Here is a 12,807-nt window from a genome sequence, read left to right as displayed (position 1 = left end):
TGTCCATCAGCTCAGTCACCTAATAGCGCACAGCTCACCGCTCAACCGAAACCCAGTAATAGAACACCAACAGGAAACTAGGATCGAGCAGAAAAATACAACTGGCGGTGTTAAAGAGAAGGTTATGTGGATGGGGATGGGTGGGGCACATATGAAGGAGGAAGATGTGTGGAGAGTGGGGGATATGTGGAGAAGGGATCTGACATTAGCAAGTGTGCTCAGAGTCGGGTTGCCAACTGTAAATAAATGTATTCCTGGAGATTTCATCACATGACTTGCACTCACACTCCCACCATTAGTCGGCCAACACATCCATCCTTGTGACACACAGCCTTCCTACGCCAACTGGAAAGCAAAAAGACTCATTACGCAATTAGATGATTCTTGGCTGTCAGCCGAACAGCCTTTTTCTCCCATTTTCAACATTGTTATAAATGGTAAAGAGAAACATTCAAAGAAAGAATTTTTAAAAAAGACAATCTTTTTTAATGTCCCAACCATTCTTTCCTCCAGGGTCCAGGGTTGCACACAGCAGGGTCCTGGAGATTGATCTTCAATTCCTGGAGACTCCAGGCCAATCCTGGAGGTTTCACAACCCTAGCAGAGAGCAGGGCAATGAGACTAGCTTTCAGACATGATGTAGCAAATTGTTTTCCAGCTGTACTGTGGTCCTCTGTGGTTGAGGTGTATAATAAAAGGTCTTCAGATTCTAATGAATGTTGGTCCACAAAAAAAAAGTTTGCCGAATTCTTACTTCATTTCTGTTTCTACTTTCATTCATTAGGACATAGGAACATGAGAAATAGGAACAGGAGGAGACCATTTGGCCCATCGAGCGTGCTCTGCCATTCAAACAGATCATGGCTGATCATGTACCTCTTAGTTATTTTTCCCCACTATCCCCGTCTCTCTTCATTATTATCTAGGAATGTATCAATTTCTGTCTTGAACATGCCCAGTGATTGACCTTCTACAACCCTCTGGGGTAGAGAATTCCAAAGATTCACCACCCTCTGAGTGAAGAAATTCCTCCTTATCTCAGTGTTAAATGGCCTTATTCTGAGACTGTGTCCCCTGGTTTTAGACTCATCAGCCAAGGGGAATATCTTATCCACAACGACCCTTTCACACCCTGTAAGAATTCCGTAAGTTTCAATGAGATCACCTCTCATTCTTCAAAACTCTAGAGAATACAGACCCAGTCTCCTCAATCTCTCCTCATAAAACAATCCCATCATCCCAGGGATTAATCTGGTGCACCTCCATTGTATTCCCTCTATGGCAGGTATATCCTTCCTTAGATAAGGAGACCAAAACTGTACACAGTACTCCAGGTGAGGTCTAACCAAGGCTCTATACAATTGTAGCAAGACATCTTTACTCCTGTACTCACATCCCCTCACGATGAAGGCCAATGAAGGCTTTTAGAGACTCAAGGCCCAAGCAATGATCCTTGCGGTACCCCACTAGCCTGCCACCCTGAGAATGATCTGTTTATTCCTACTTGCCACAGAGGAGCACAATGGAGATTCACCAGATTAATCCCTGGCTTGATGGGATTGTCCTAGGAAGAGAGATTGAGGAGACTGGGCTTGTATTCTCTAAAGTTTCAAAGAGTGTGAGGTGATCTCACTGAAACTTACAAAATTCTTATCCTATGATCCTGGAGACTCTCACTGGGCTCGGCCTAACCTGGTTCCTCTAGGCAGCTAAAGGAAGATGTCATAGTATCAGACATAACCCAGTGGGTAGCAAGCCCACCTTGGAAGTCTTTGGTTTCAAAGTCCCACTCTAGAGACTTGAGCACAAAGATCTAGGCTGATAACTTCAATGCTGTACTGAGGGAGTGCTGCACTGTCAGAGGTGCTGTCATTGGGTGAGATGTTAAACTGAGGCCCATCTGCTCTTTCAGGTAGACATAAAAGATCCCATGACACCATCTTGATGAAAAGCTGGTGAGTTCTCCCCAGTGCCAATAACTTTCTTTCAACCATCATCAATAATACTGATAGATTATTTGGTAGTTTATTTGTTTATTTCATTGCTGCTTGTGGGATCTTGCTGTGTGCAAATTGGCTGCCATAATTCCTACATTACAACAGTGACAATACTGCAAAAATAGAACTTCATTGGTAGTAAAGTGGTTTTGGATGTCCTGAGGCGCTATTAAAATGTAAGTCTTTCTGTTTCAGAAAGTCTGCTCTATCAGGCATTCCCGACGCTGGTTGGCCCTCATTGTACCTGTTAAACCTCTCTCTCCGCGGAAACCATATGAGAGTCACCAGTCGATCATCCAATCAGCAAAGTGACTCTGAGTTATCAGAGTGGGCAAGGAGGATTGTCCAGGAAGATGTTTCCACTCTTCAGGGGATCAGTCAAAAACCAGGAACGGTCAATATAAGATAATGACCAATTAATCCAACAGGGAATTCAGGGGAAACATCTTTACCCACAGAGTCGGGAAAACATGGAACTCACACCCACAGGGAACGGTTGAGGTGAATAGTGTAGATACATTTAAGGGGAAACTGGATAAACACGAGGGAGAAAGGAATAGAAGGATGTGCCAATAGAAGGAGGAGGCTCATGTGGGGAATAAATGGACAAGAGCGTGGACCAGTTGGGCTGAATGACGTGATTTCAGGCTGTAAATAAACTCATGATGAAAACATCATGACAGCTCCTGGGTAACGGGAATCTGTGATCATCAGGCTTATTGAGCCTTCACAGGAGCTGCACATTAATAGAACAAGACACTCCACTGCTCTTGAGACAGCCAATGCCCTGTGGCCTGCAAACTCCCTGTGCACAGGCTCAGATTGGAATCCCAAAAACAAGAAGGACTTGCATTTCTATAGCACCTGTTATGGTCCCAGTAGAGTCATTTTTAACACAAGGGGACACCCACTGTCAAAAAAATTAACTAAGGACAAGATTTCACATTTTAAGACTTTTACTGTAACAAACAAACTGAAATCAACCTAGATCAAACATTACTTAACAGGCGACTAATGCATTGAACTAAAGGAATAGGTAATTTTTGCATTAACTAGCTAACACAACCAGAATATGCCTTACGAAACTCTTAAACTCTGTACCACACCACTGGCAGATGTGCAGCAGTAGGGGATAGTCCCAGTGTCACCCCTAGCTCTCCAGCAGAGGTTCACCACCTCCCACCACACTTGTCAAGATTTCCGGGGCAGGATTTTACATCCAGTGGGCGGGCGTGCGCCTGACCCGATTGGGTGTAAAATAGTGCACGATGACGTCATGGCGCAGCGACCTGACCTCACTGCGCAGCGGCGCGATATTTCGGTCAGTGAGCGTGTGCGAGAGTCACCAGCGCACACGCCGACAATGAGGAGGCCCATTAAGGCTTTTAAGCAATGAAATTAAACCTGTTTCTCGCTGCCCGTCCAGCCTCACGGTGGCCGAATCGGCCAGGCAGCCTTTCGATTTTTTAGCAAACCCCATCCACGGGCGGGATGAGGTTTCCACAATTAAATAAAAAATAAATATACATTTTTGGGCAGAGTTTTTATTCTGTTGATGTTATTGTGAGTGGGTGCCTTGGCGGGACAATTTTTTTCCAATTTTAAGAATGTTTAATTTCTGTTTTGAAGATTGTTCAGCTCCCTGAGGAAAGCCGCCTGCCTTCGGGGAGTTTTCAGTTCCTGCTCTCCACCCCCCACCCCCGTGTGCCCAGACTTCTGCATTCACCCTCCTCCCATCCCCCACCCCAGCAGCGCTGAGGCTTTCACGGGTCAGGGGCCGATTGCGGGCGGTGGACCGTTTCCCAGCTGCTCCTGGGCCCGCCTCCCCCCCAGGCCCGCCCGAGAACCCGAATATCCTGCCCCAGGCAATCCTTCGACAACCATCCCACTCTGCCTGAGTTTCCCCGATCTGATTATCACCAGCAAGGCAGAGGTCAGCGAATCCCCCTCTCCCTCGGCCGCAGCAGGTTCTGATGATCCAGGATTCGGAGATTCTTGTATTTAAACGGCTAAGCCAGCACTTGTCAAACCGTTTGTTCCAGAGAGAGTTTGACTCCTGCTCCCCATCTTCTCCTACAGAACAGAGAAAACCTGCTCCTGGGAGAATCCCAATTCTCCTCTCCCTGTCTCTCAGTAGCAGCTCTTCCTTCTGAGTTTCTCCGACAGGCGGGGAACACTGCAACTCAACACCTCAATGGATTTCTGCTTGACTTTCTATCCTTTCTCAGCTCTCATCTCCACGGCAACCTAGAGTCACATGGCCACCCCTCCAAACTGAGGTGTTTACATCAAGCACCCATCCACCTCCCCCACACACCCAACCCCAACCTTTTCAGAACTACCCTGTTTTACTTTGTGTTAAAGGGTCATTTTAGAATATAATCATCTGGTAAGTTCAGTGTTCATTTCACACCCTCCAACACGTCTCAAAGTGCTTTACAGCCAATGAAGTATTTTTGAAATGTAGTCACGATTGTAATGTAGGAAATGAGACAGATAAATTTTCACACAGCAAGCTCGCAAACAGCAATGTGATAATAACCAGATCATCTGCTTTTTGTGGTGTTGATTGAGGGATAAATGTGCTCTTCAAAATGTAACGAATGTGAGATTTTATAAGGTAGATTTTTTTTGGACTGTCTCTTTAAGTCAAGGTAGAATATAGTGAAGAGGGTCATGTGATCTGCTCCAAGTTCTTCTGGGTGTCTTGGTTACTGGCCAAGGTTGAGACTTACTGAGCACAAGGTGCAAACTGTTTACACCTGAAAACAAAGGCAGGAGCAGCTGGACTGACTGTGACCGGACTTTCTGTCCCAGAGTTTTAGGACAAAGAGAAAGCTGGTGGTCCTCTGCAAGCTACCAGGCAGAATGTGAGAGGGAAGATGGTCTCTGTTCAAAGAGATTCCTCCCTCGGAAATCTAAAGGTTTTGGAAGGTTTGTCCTGGCGAGGCTCGAGAAATCACCGAGTGGGTGTCACTACTGAACGACCATTCGGGACTCCTTAGGAGACTGAGCAATTCGATCATGGGATGTTATGGCTCAGCGAAACAGGGAGACGTGAACCCATTGGAAGCTGGGAGTGACAGCGGACTGTTCCTATAAAGACTTTAATCCTGTGGAGAGTGTGTTGTAATGTATATACGCGGCATAGTGTTATAGGTCATTGTAAGACATTATTAAGGGTTATCTTTCTAGTAATTTCCTACTAGGTAATGTTTAGTCACTGTTATTTTTAGTTTGTTTGTTACAGTAAAAGTCTTAACACTTGTGAAATACCTTAAGTTGGTCACTGGGAATTCAAATCTCTGGTTTAAAATTATTGGTCTCTACGGGATCATAACCAAAATAGTCCATATGGTCTTTAATGTCCACTTCTGAGAGCAATGGAGACTCAGTTTAACATCTTAGCTGAAAAATGATACTAAATGCATATTGGATCATAACAAGACTGGATTGTGATTTGGAAGTTGAGAGTGATCCAGGTTCAGCCAATATCATTAAGTTGCTGTGTGCAGTGGATCAGCTCGGAGGTTCTGACTGTATCGGAAATGATGCCCAGGATTCCCAGGTATACTCCTGATCCTGGGTGAGAGATGTCCCCCTCCACTCTCTCTCCCTCAGGTAAGGTAGAAAAATGGAACCATGCTGAGTGTTCTGTGTTTGAAACCAGTCATCACCGCACAGACTGGGCTGAAGGTTGGCAATGTCTGAAATTTCAAAAGTCAAACACATGAGCATTTTGGAACAGTTCCTCTCTGAGAATGATACAGCAAAGCACTAACAGGAGAAAACACCATCCTCATTAACCCTTCAGCTTTCAGATTCCCTCCATTTTAAAAAAAACTGTTGTTTTAACCCTTTAATGCTCTCTGTTTCAGTCAGATGTCAGGTTAATCTAGTGCTCCAAGATCTCTCCTTCCTGCTGCATTCCCCATTCTAATGAATGAGACTCGTGGTTGGAACCTCTCCTGTCAATATCTGGGTCGCTGTTTACAGGATTTGAACCCCATGTGGTGCAGTCAATTTTATCCTTCACTAGATAGGTGCTAATCTAAAAGACCTGTGGCCTTAATAGAACCTGGCCGATCCTCATTCTAGTGGTTGGGTGGGAATGAGAATCTAGAGGGGCCTATAATGGGTAAGTGATTCACTCTGCCAGTGTATTATATTGTAATAACATTGTCCCTTTATAATGAGATTGAGTCATCGGGAATCTAGTGGATCACACACAGTGCTTTAGAAGAAAGCTGTGTGCCTGTGGTGGGAGTTTACTGTCCGGTAATTTCATTGGTGTCTTCACTTCACCTCGAGTCCATGGCGAAACTTTACAGAGGAGGTAATGAGCTGATAATGAGCTGAACAGGAGCCAGTGAGTGAGGTGAGAGGTCATGGAGTGGAGGCGATCTAACTAACCAACCCTGAGCAGGAAACTGGACGGAACACAAGAACCTACAAACCGAGTTAGAAATCCTAACTGTCAACAGAAAAAGCGGAAGAGGTAAAACAGAACTTAAAATCAACATATAAAAGTCTGATCTGGTGTCGAACACAGGGGAATGTTCTAGAACAAAAGATGGCTAGTGAGAAGCTGGAGAGATAGTCACCGTGACTAAGATAGAACAGCCCTTTCCACGACATCCCAACTGTAACTACACTTCGTAATATTTTTGTTGGTTTTAATTACCCTGAGTTTGTGAAAGATGTCACTTTGCAGAATTATCTTACAACTAGAACTCTAGTCTCACTGCTAGAAATGCCTTTGGATATCAGCTGTAACTCAGTGGCCAGCATCTCCCTGTCAGAATGAAGGGTTCAAATCTCACTCCAGCAATGGAATTACGCAGCACAGAAAGGGGCCATTCGGCCCATTGTGTCTCTGCTGGCTCACTGCATTAAAAAAAATTCTCCTCCTCTCGTCCCAGGTTCTTTTGCCCTCTGTGTCCCTTGGGTTCCTGATCCTATTACTAGAAATTGTTTCTCTTTAAAATCCCTTCAGGATTTTAAACTCCTTGATCAAATCTCCTTTTAAGTTTCTCCGCCCCAGCCCATAATGCAGGCTGACACTCCCTGTCTGCTACCGAGGGAGTGCTGGACTGTCAGAGTCAGTGCCGTCTTTTGGATGGGGCATTAAATTGAGGCCCTCTCAGGTGGATATATTAGTTTTGAAATGCAGGGGAATTCTCCCCTGTGTCCTAGCCAATATTATTCCTCATCCAACATTGCAAGAGCAGATTATCTGGTCATCATCACATTGCTGTCTGTGGGATCTTGCTGTGCACAAATTGGCTGCTGCATTTCCCAGATTAGAACAGTGGCCACACTTCAAAGGTACTGCATTGGCTGTGAGGTGTGTGGGGATATCTGAAGGTCATGAAAAGTGCCATAGAAATGCACTTTTAACACCGCTGCATCACCAGGCTCACAGGAAAACTGAGCTCCAGAAAAGGTGTGAGATGAGCGGTAATTTACTGAGGAGAGAGATTGCCTTTCCCGTAAATTCATTTAAGAGGGACTCTGAACCTTGATTCAGTGGGATGAACAGTCCCTAGTTTGGCTGCATGGGCCCAGTTAGTGGCTGGAGTTGCCGACTGTGATTAAATATGTTCCTTGAGGTTTCGTCACATGTCTTGACCCCAAAACACCACTTGCTCGTCAGCCAACACATCCCTCTTGTGATGTACTCTCTTCCTACACCAAGGGGAAGCAAAAAGACTCATTACCCGACCTGATGATGCTTGACTGCCGGCCAAACAGCCTTTTTCTCCCACTTTCAATATTTTTATGTCTAGTAAAGAGAAATGTTCAAAGAGAATTTAAATACCACAAACCTTTTTCATTGTTGGATGATTTTTCCTCCAGGGTTACACACAGCACTGTCCTGGAGTTAAACCTTCAACCCTGGGATCTGTTCTGTTGAAGGGTCATTCAGACTCGAAACGTTAACTGTGTTCCTCTCCACAGACACTGCCAGACCTGCTGAGCTTTTCCAGGTATTTTTGTTTTTGTTTTGGCATTAGTGGCTGTGCTCTGAAATGTTCTAGAATCCTAATTAAAGTTTACACAATCACATTTTAGGATTAATTTAATAAGAGGATCACAAGCACACAAATTTAACCTGTCAAAAAATATCATCAGTACAAGCTCAGGGTGTAAAACTTTTAAGATAGAGATTCCTGCCAGTTTTGAGCAGATTACACTGAGGAATTCAAATCCATACAGCCCACAACAAAACCCTGAGAGCTGACATGTTGTAGGAAACAGGAACATAGGAACATAGGAGTAGGAGTAGGCCATTCAGCCCATCTAGCCTGCTCCACCAATCAATACAACCATGGCTGATCATCCACTTCCATGCCTTTTTCCTGCACTGCCCCCATATCCCTTTATGTCATTGGTGGGTCCACAGGCTCCAGGCCTTGCTGGACTCACTAATCTCACCGGATGGTACTGGGCCATTAGAGGAAGAAGGGGTCAGACTCGGAACCCAGCCTCTGCTGGGACCACTGGAGGGGGAGGGCAGTGCCCTGGGACCACTGGAGGGGGAGGGCAGTGTGTAGGAGAATGTACCCAATGAATCACTGAAAAATGCATGTGTGTCTGACCATTGGCTGAGGTTGAGGTCAGTGTGAAGCTTTGATTGGATGATGGTTTCAATATAAGGTTATGATATTGTGCTGGGTTCTGTCCAAGGCTATGATTGGGCGATGGGCTCAATGCCAGGTCCTGATTGGGCGATGGCGTAAGTGCCAGGTTGTGATTGGGCGATGGGCTCAGTAGGAGGCTAGGATGCACTGTGGTTGGGAGTTAGTTGCAGGGATGAGGATTACAGGCTGCATCGGAAGAGGAACTTGCACCATCAGTATCTCCACTCTCTGTTACTAATAATACCTGACAGGCACAGCCCCTTCCCCTGACCCGAGAGTCATTAACCGCGGTGCGGTTTAGCGCTAATCTGAAAACTCAATCCTTTTGGTTTTAAGGGGATGGTGTTATTGATTATTCCTTACTGCAGTAACACATCTCCCTCATTCCGTCAGGAATTACCCAGCTCCGTGGGAATATATGAGGTGCCCCCAATAAGCAGCATCTCTGGTTGACAGCTGCCCCCAAGAGGGGCATTACCAACACTTGGCCGTGGCAATTCTGCCAACTCTCCCTGGTCCTCCTGAACTATGTGAGTGTTACCATGGAGTCTGACACTCAACCAATTCCAAAGCTCTGAAACCAAAATGGGCCCCATTGTCACCACTCTGCTCACTGACCTGAATTTAACTGCATCAAACTGGGAATGTCCTCCTTGGTGCAGGATGGGTAAAGGGGAGATTAAACAGAGTCTTCAACACAATGAGAGATTTGATAGACGAGACAGGTAGAAACTGTTTCCACTGCTGAAGAGTCAGAGGATACAGGCTGAAGATAATTGTCGAAAGAATCAAGGGGGGGATGAGGAGAAGTTATTTTCACACAGTGAGTTATTGAGCTGCCTAAAATGGTGGTGGAAGCAAAGTCAATAGGAACTTTCAAAAGGGAATTGGATTAATACTTGGAGGCAAATGTTTTCAGAACTCTGGGGGAAGAGCAGGAGTGTGGGACTGATTGGGTAGATCTGTGAAAGAGCCAGCATGGCCAGGACAGGCCAAATGGCCTCCTTGTATGGTGTATCATTCTCTGTTTCTAGTAATGGTCGGATGTAGAGAAATCGCAGTGTTGGTGCATGTTAATTATCTTCTCAGCGCAGATGAAGTTGGTGAAGAGGAATTTCCATGTACACTCTGGACTCCGATTAGACAGAGGGGCATTTACACCCAGCATTGCAGTGTGTGGGAATCTGGGCTGATCCATGCTAAATGCAGTCCGTTGGACAATTCGGGGCCATTCTCGATTTGGGTGGACAGCTGACAGGGGGAATTGCATTTTCAGTACCCCCTCCCCATCCCTGCCCCTATGCCCACCCCATTCCAACCCCTGCCCCTGACCCCATCCTCACCCCAATCTCATCCCCATTCCCATCGCCGACGCCCCCATCCCCAACCCTGAACCTACTCCATCCTCACCCCCCACCCTGCTTCCCCACCTGACCCCGATTCTATCCCTGCACCCGGCCCAACCCCCATGCCTACGCTCGACCCCTTTCCCACCCCAAACTCCATCCCCATCCCCACATCCCCACCCCCACCCCCCACATCCCCACATCCCCACCCCCACCCCACATCCCCAACCCCACCCCTGACCCTGCTGCAACCTCAGTGCTGCCAATCCCTGATTGGACAGCATTATAATAAAATTAAACAGCTTCCAGCACTATATCAGAACAGAAATTGCTGGAAATCCTCAGCAGGTCAGGCAGTGTTTGTGGACAGAGAAGCAGAGTTAGAGTTTCTATGGGCCTGGTTTGAGAAGATAGTGTTGAGCTGCCTTCCCAAACTGGGGCAGTCCATGTTTTCCCCTTATTTGTTCCTGGGTATGTGGGTGTTGTATTTATTACCCATCCCCAACTTGCCCTTGTTCAGAGGGCATTTAAGAGTCAACCACATTGCTGTGGGTCTGGAGTCACAGGTAAGGGCAGCAGATTTCCCCCCCTAAAGGGCATTAGTGACCTAGATGGGTTTTTACAACAATCATTTCAAGGCCTCATCAGACTTTTAATTCCAGATTTTTATCTGCTGTGGTGGGATTTGAACCCAGGCCCCCAGAGAATTACCCTGGATATTGGGATGACTAGTCCAGTGACAATTCCACTACACCACCACTTCCCCATGCAGTGTCGGTACACCCACAGTGCTGTTAGGGAGGGTGTTTCAGGATTTTGACCCAGCGACAGTGAAGGAACGGTGATATATTCCCAAGTCAGGATGGTGAGTGGCTTGGAGGGAAGATTGTAGGTGACGGTGTTCCCATGTGTCTGCTGCCCTTGTTATTTGGTCACATGTTGCCTTTGCAGTAATTATTTTTATTTTCCCAAATATCAGCGACATGAAGAAGGACTATGAGTTAGATTGGAAGGGAAACCAGCCAATCGGATGCTTTGATTTCCCTCTGCTATCTCTTTAACCGGAGATGCAAAGGGTTTGAAGATAATCTTGAGGTTGTTTTTCTGACAAGGAGCTGATGTGTGGTTTTGGCCCTGGAATTAACAATGCATTGTGAATAATATTGGATGTAACCCTTTCTGGTGTCTTATGTAAATCTGCAACGGAATTCCAGCAATGCTGGCTGACTGCTGAGGGTGATTTGATACAAAGAGGAAGTGTGTTATGTTTATCTCTCAATCTCAAGAAGCTGCTTCCTGCTCAGAGGGAACCTCGAGCTGGGCCTGTCTATTATGTGGCTTTCATCTGCACATCCAAACGCACGGCACCAGCCCACTGGTAAGACGCTTATTCGAGTTATGCAACTGGCTGAACCCAATGCTATTATCGTACCCTTCAATCCATCGATCACACTCTGGGCAATTCCATTTTCTTTCTTCTTAGGTGTAAGCAGTGCCTCAGTTGACCCTCTCAGGACTCAAAGTTCCCCACCAAACACCTCAGCACAAAATCCAGACTGACATTCCTAATGCAGTACCGAGGGGGCACTGCACTGTCAGAGGGTCAGTAATCAGGGAGGGTTTTTTTTTATTCATTAGATGTGGGTGCCTGTGGGTCTGGAGTCACATGTAGACCAGACCAGGTAAGGACAGCAGGTTTCCTTCCCTAAAGGGACATTAGTGAACCAGATGGATGGCCACCATCAGATTTTAATTCAAATTTCACCCAGGATTTGAACCCGGGCCCCCCCCAGAGCATTACCCAGCATCACTCGAACACTAGCCAGTGATAAACGTTAACTGTGTTTCTCTCTCCACAGATGCTGTCAGACCTGCTGAGTTTTTCCAGCTATCTTTATTTTTGTTTCAGATTTCCAGCATCCGCAGTATTTTGCTTTTATCCTGCTATAATGATTGTTGGCTTTGCCTCCAATTAAAGGCACGAAGACAATAATTGGCTGCTGAGGTTTGCTGTAATTGGGGCTGCAGTTCAGTTAATCTGGACCCATTAGTGAATAAAGGAATGTTGACAAAGTGTTTATTGTGGTAGATAAGGACACACCCACCTGGCTATATCTGGGCACAGACTAAGTGAATGATGTGCCCAGACATGAATCTGCTCTGAAGGCACACACCCTGCTGTAGATTATCCAGCTGGCTGACATCACAAACCTCTGGGTGTCTAAGACTTTTAAAAACATTGTCTGAAAATCCAAACATTCTATTGCTCTACCTTTCATTATTTGGTCATTACACTTCTCCTGAAATTAGATTCCCACCTAGAAGGACAAGGGCAGCAGACACGTGGGAACACCACAACCTAGAAGTTCCCCTCCAAGTCCCTCACCATCCTGACTTGGAAATATATCACCGTCCTTCACTGCCGCTGGGTCAAAATCCTAACAGCACTGTGGTGTACCTACACCACATGGACTGCAGCGGTTCAAGAAGGCAGCTCACCACCACCTTCTCAAGGGGAAATAGGGATGGGCAATAAATGCCGGCCCAGCCAGCAAAGCCCACATCCTGTGAATAAATAGCAAAATGATTCGGGATAATTTTCACTCTCAGTTCTCAGACAGTAAACGAGTGGGCAGGTCCATGAATGAAGTTGGTATGATTTTAATTTCCATGGTCAGCCCCTGGGTCTCTCTCTGGCTCGGGGGTGAATTTACTGTCCCCCCTCCCCTTCTCTATCATATCAACACTTTGCCTCCCAGATGTCTGGAGTGTTTTATTTAGTCTGTCTGTGATCACAGGTTGTACGCTGGTTCCTGCAAG

Source organism: Cetorhinus maximus, chromosome 6 (assembly GCF_964194155.1).
Source record: "Cetorhinus maximus chromosome 6, sCetMax3.hap1.1, whole genome shotgun sequence".
In the NCBI taxonomy this organism is placed as follows: domain Eukaryota; kingdom Metazoa; phylum Chordata; class Chondrichthyes; order Lamniformes; family Cetorhinidae; genus Cetorhinus; species Cetorhinus maximus.
This window is presented reverse-complemented; position numbering follows the sequence as displayed.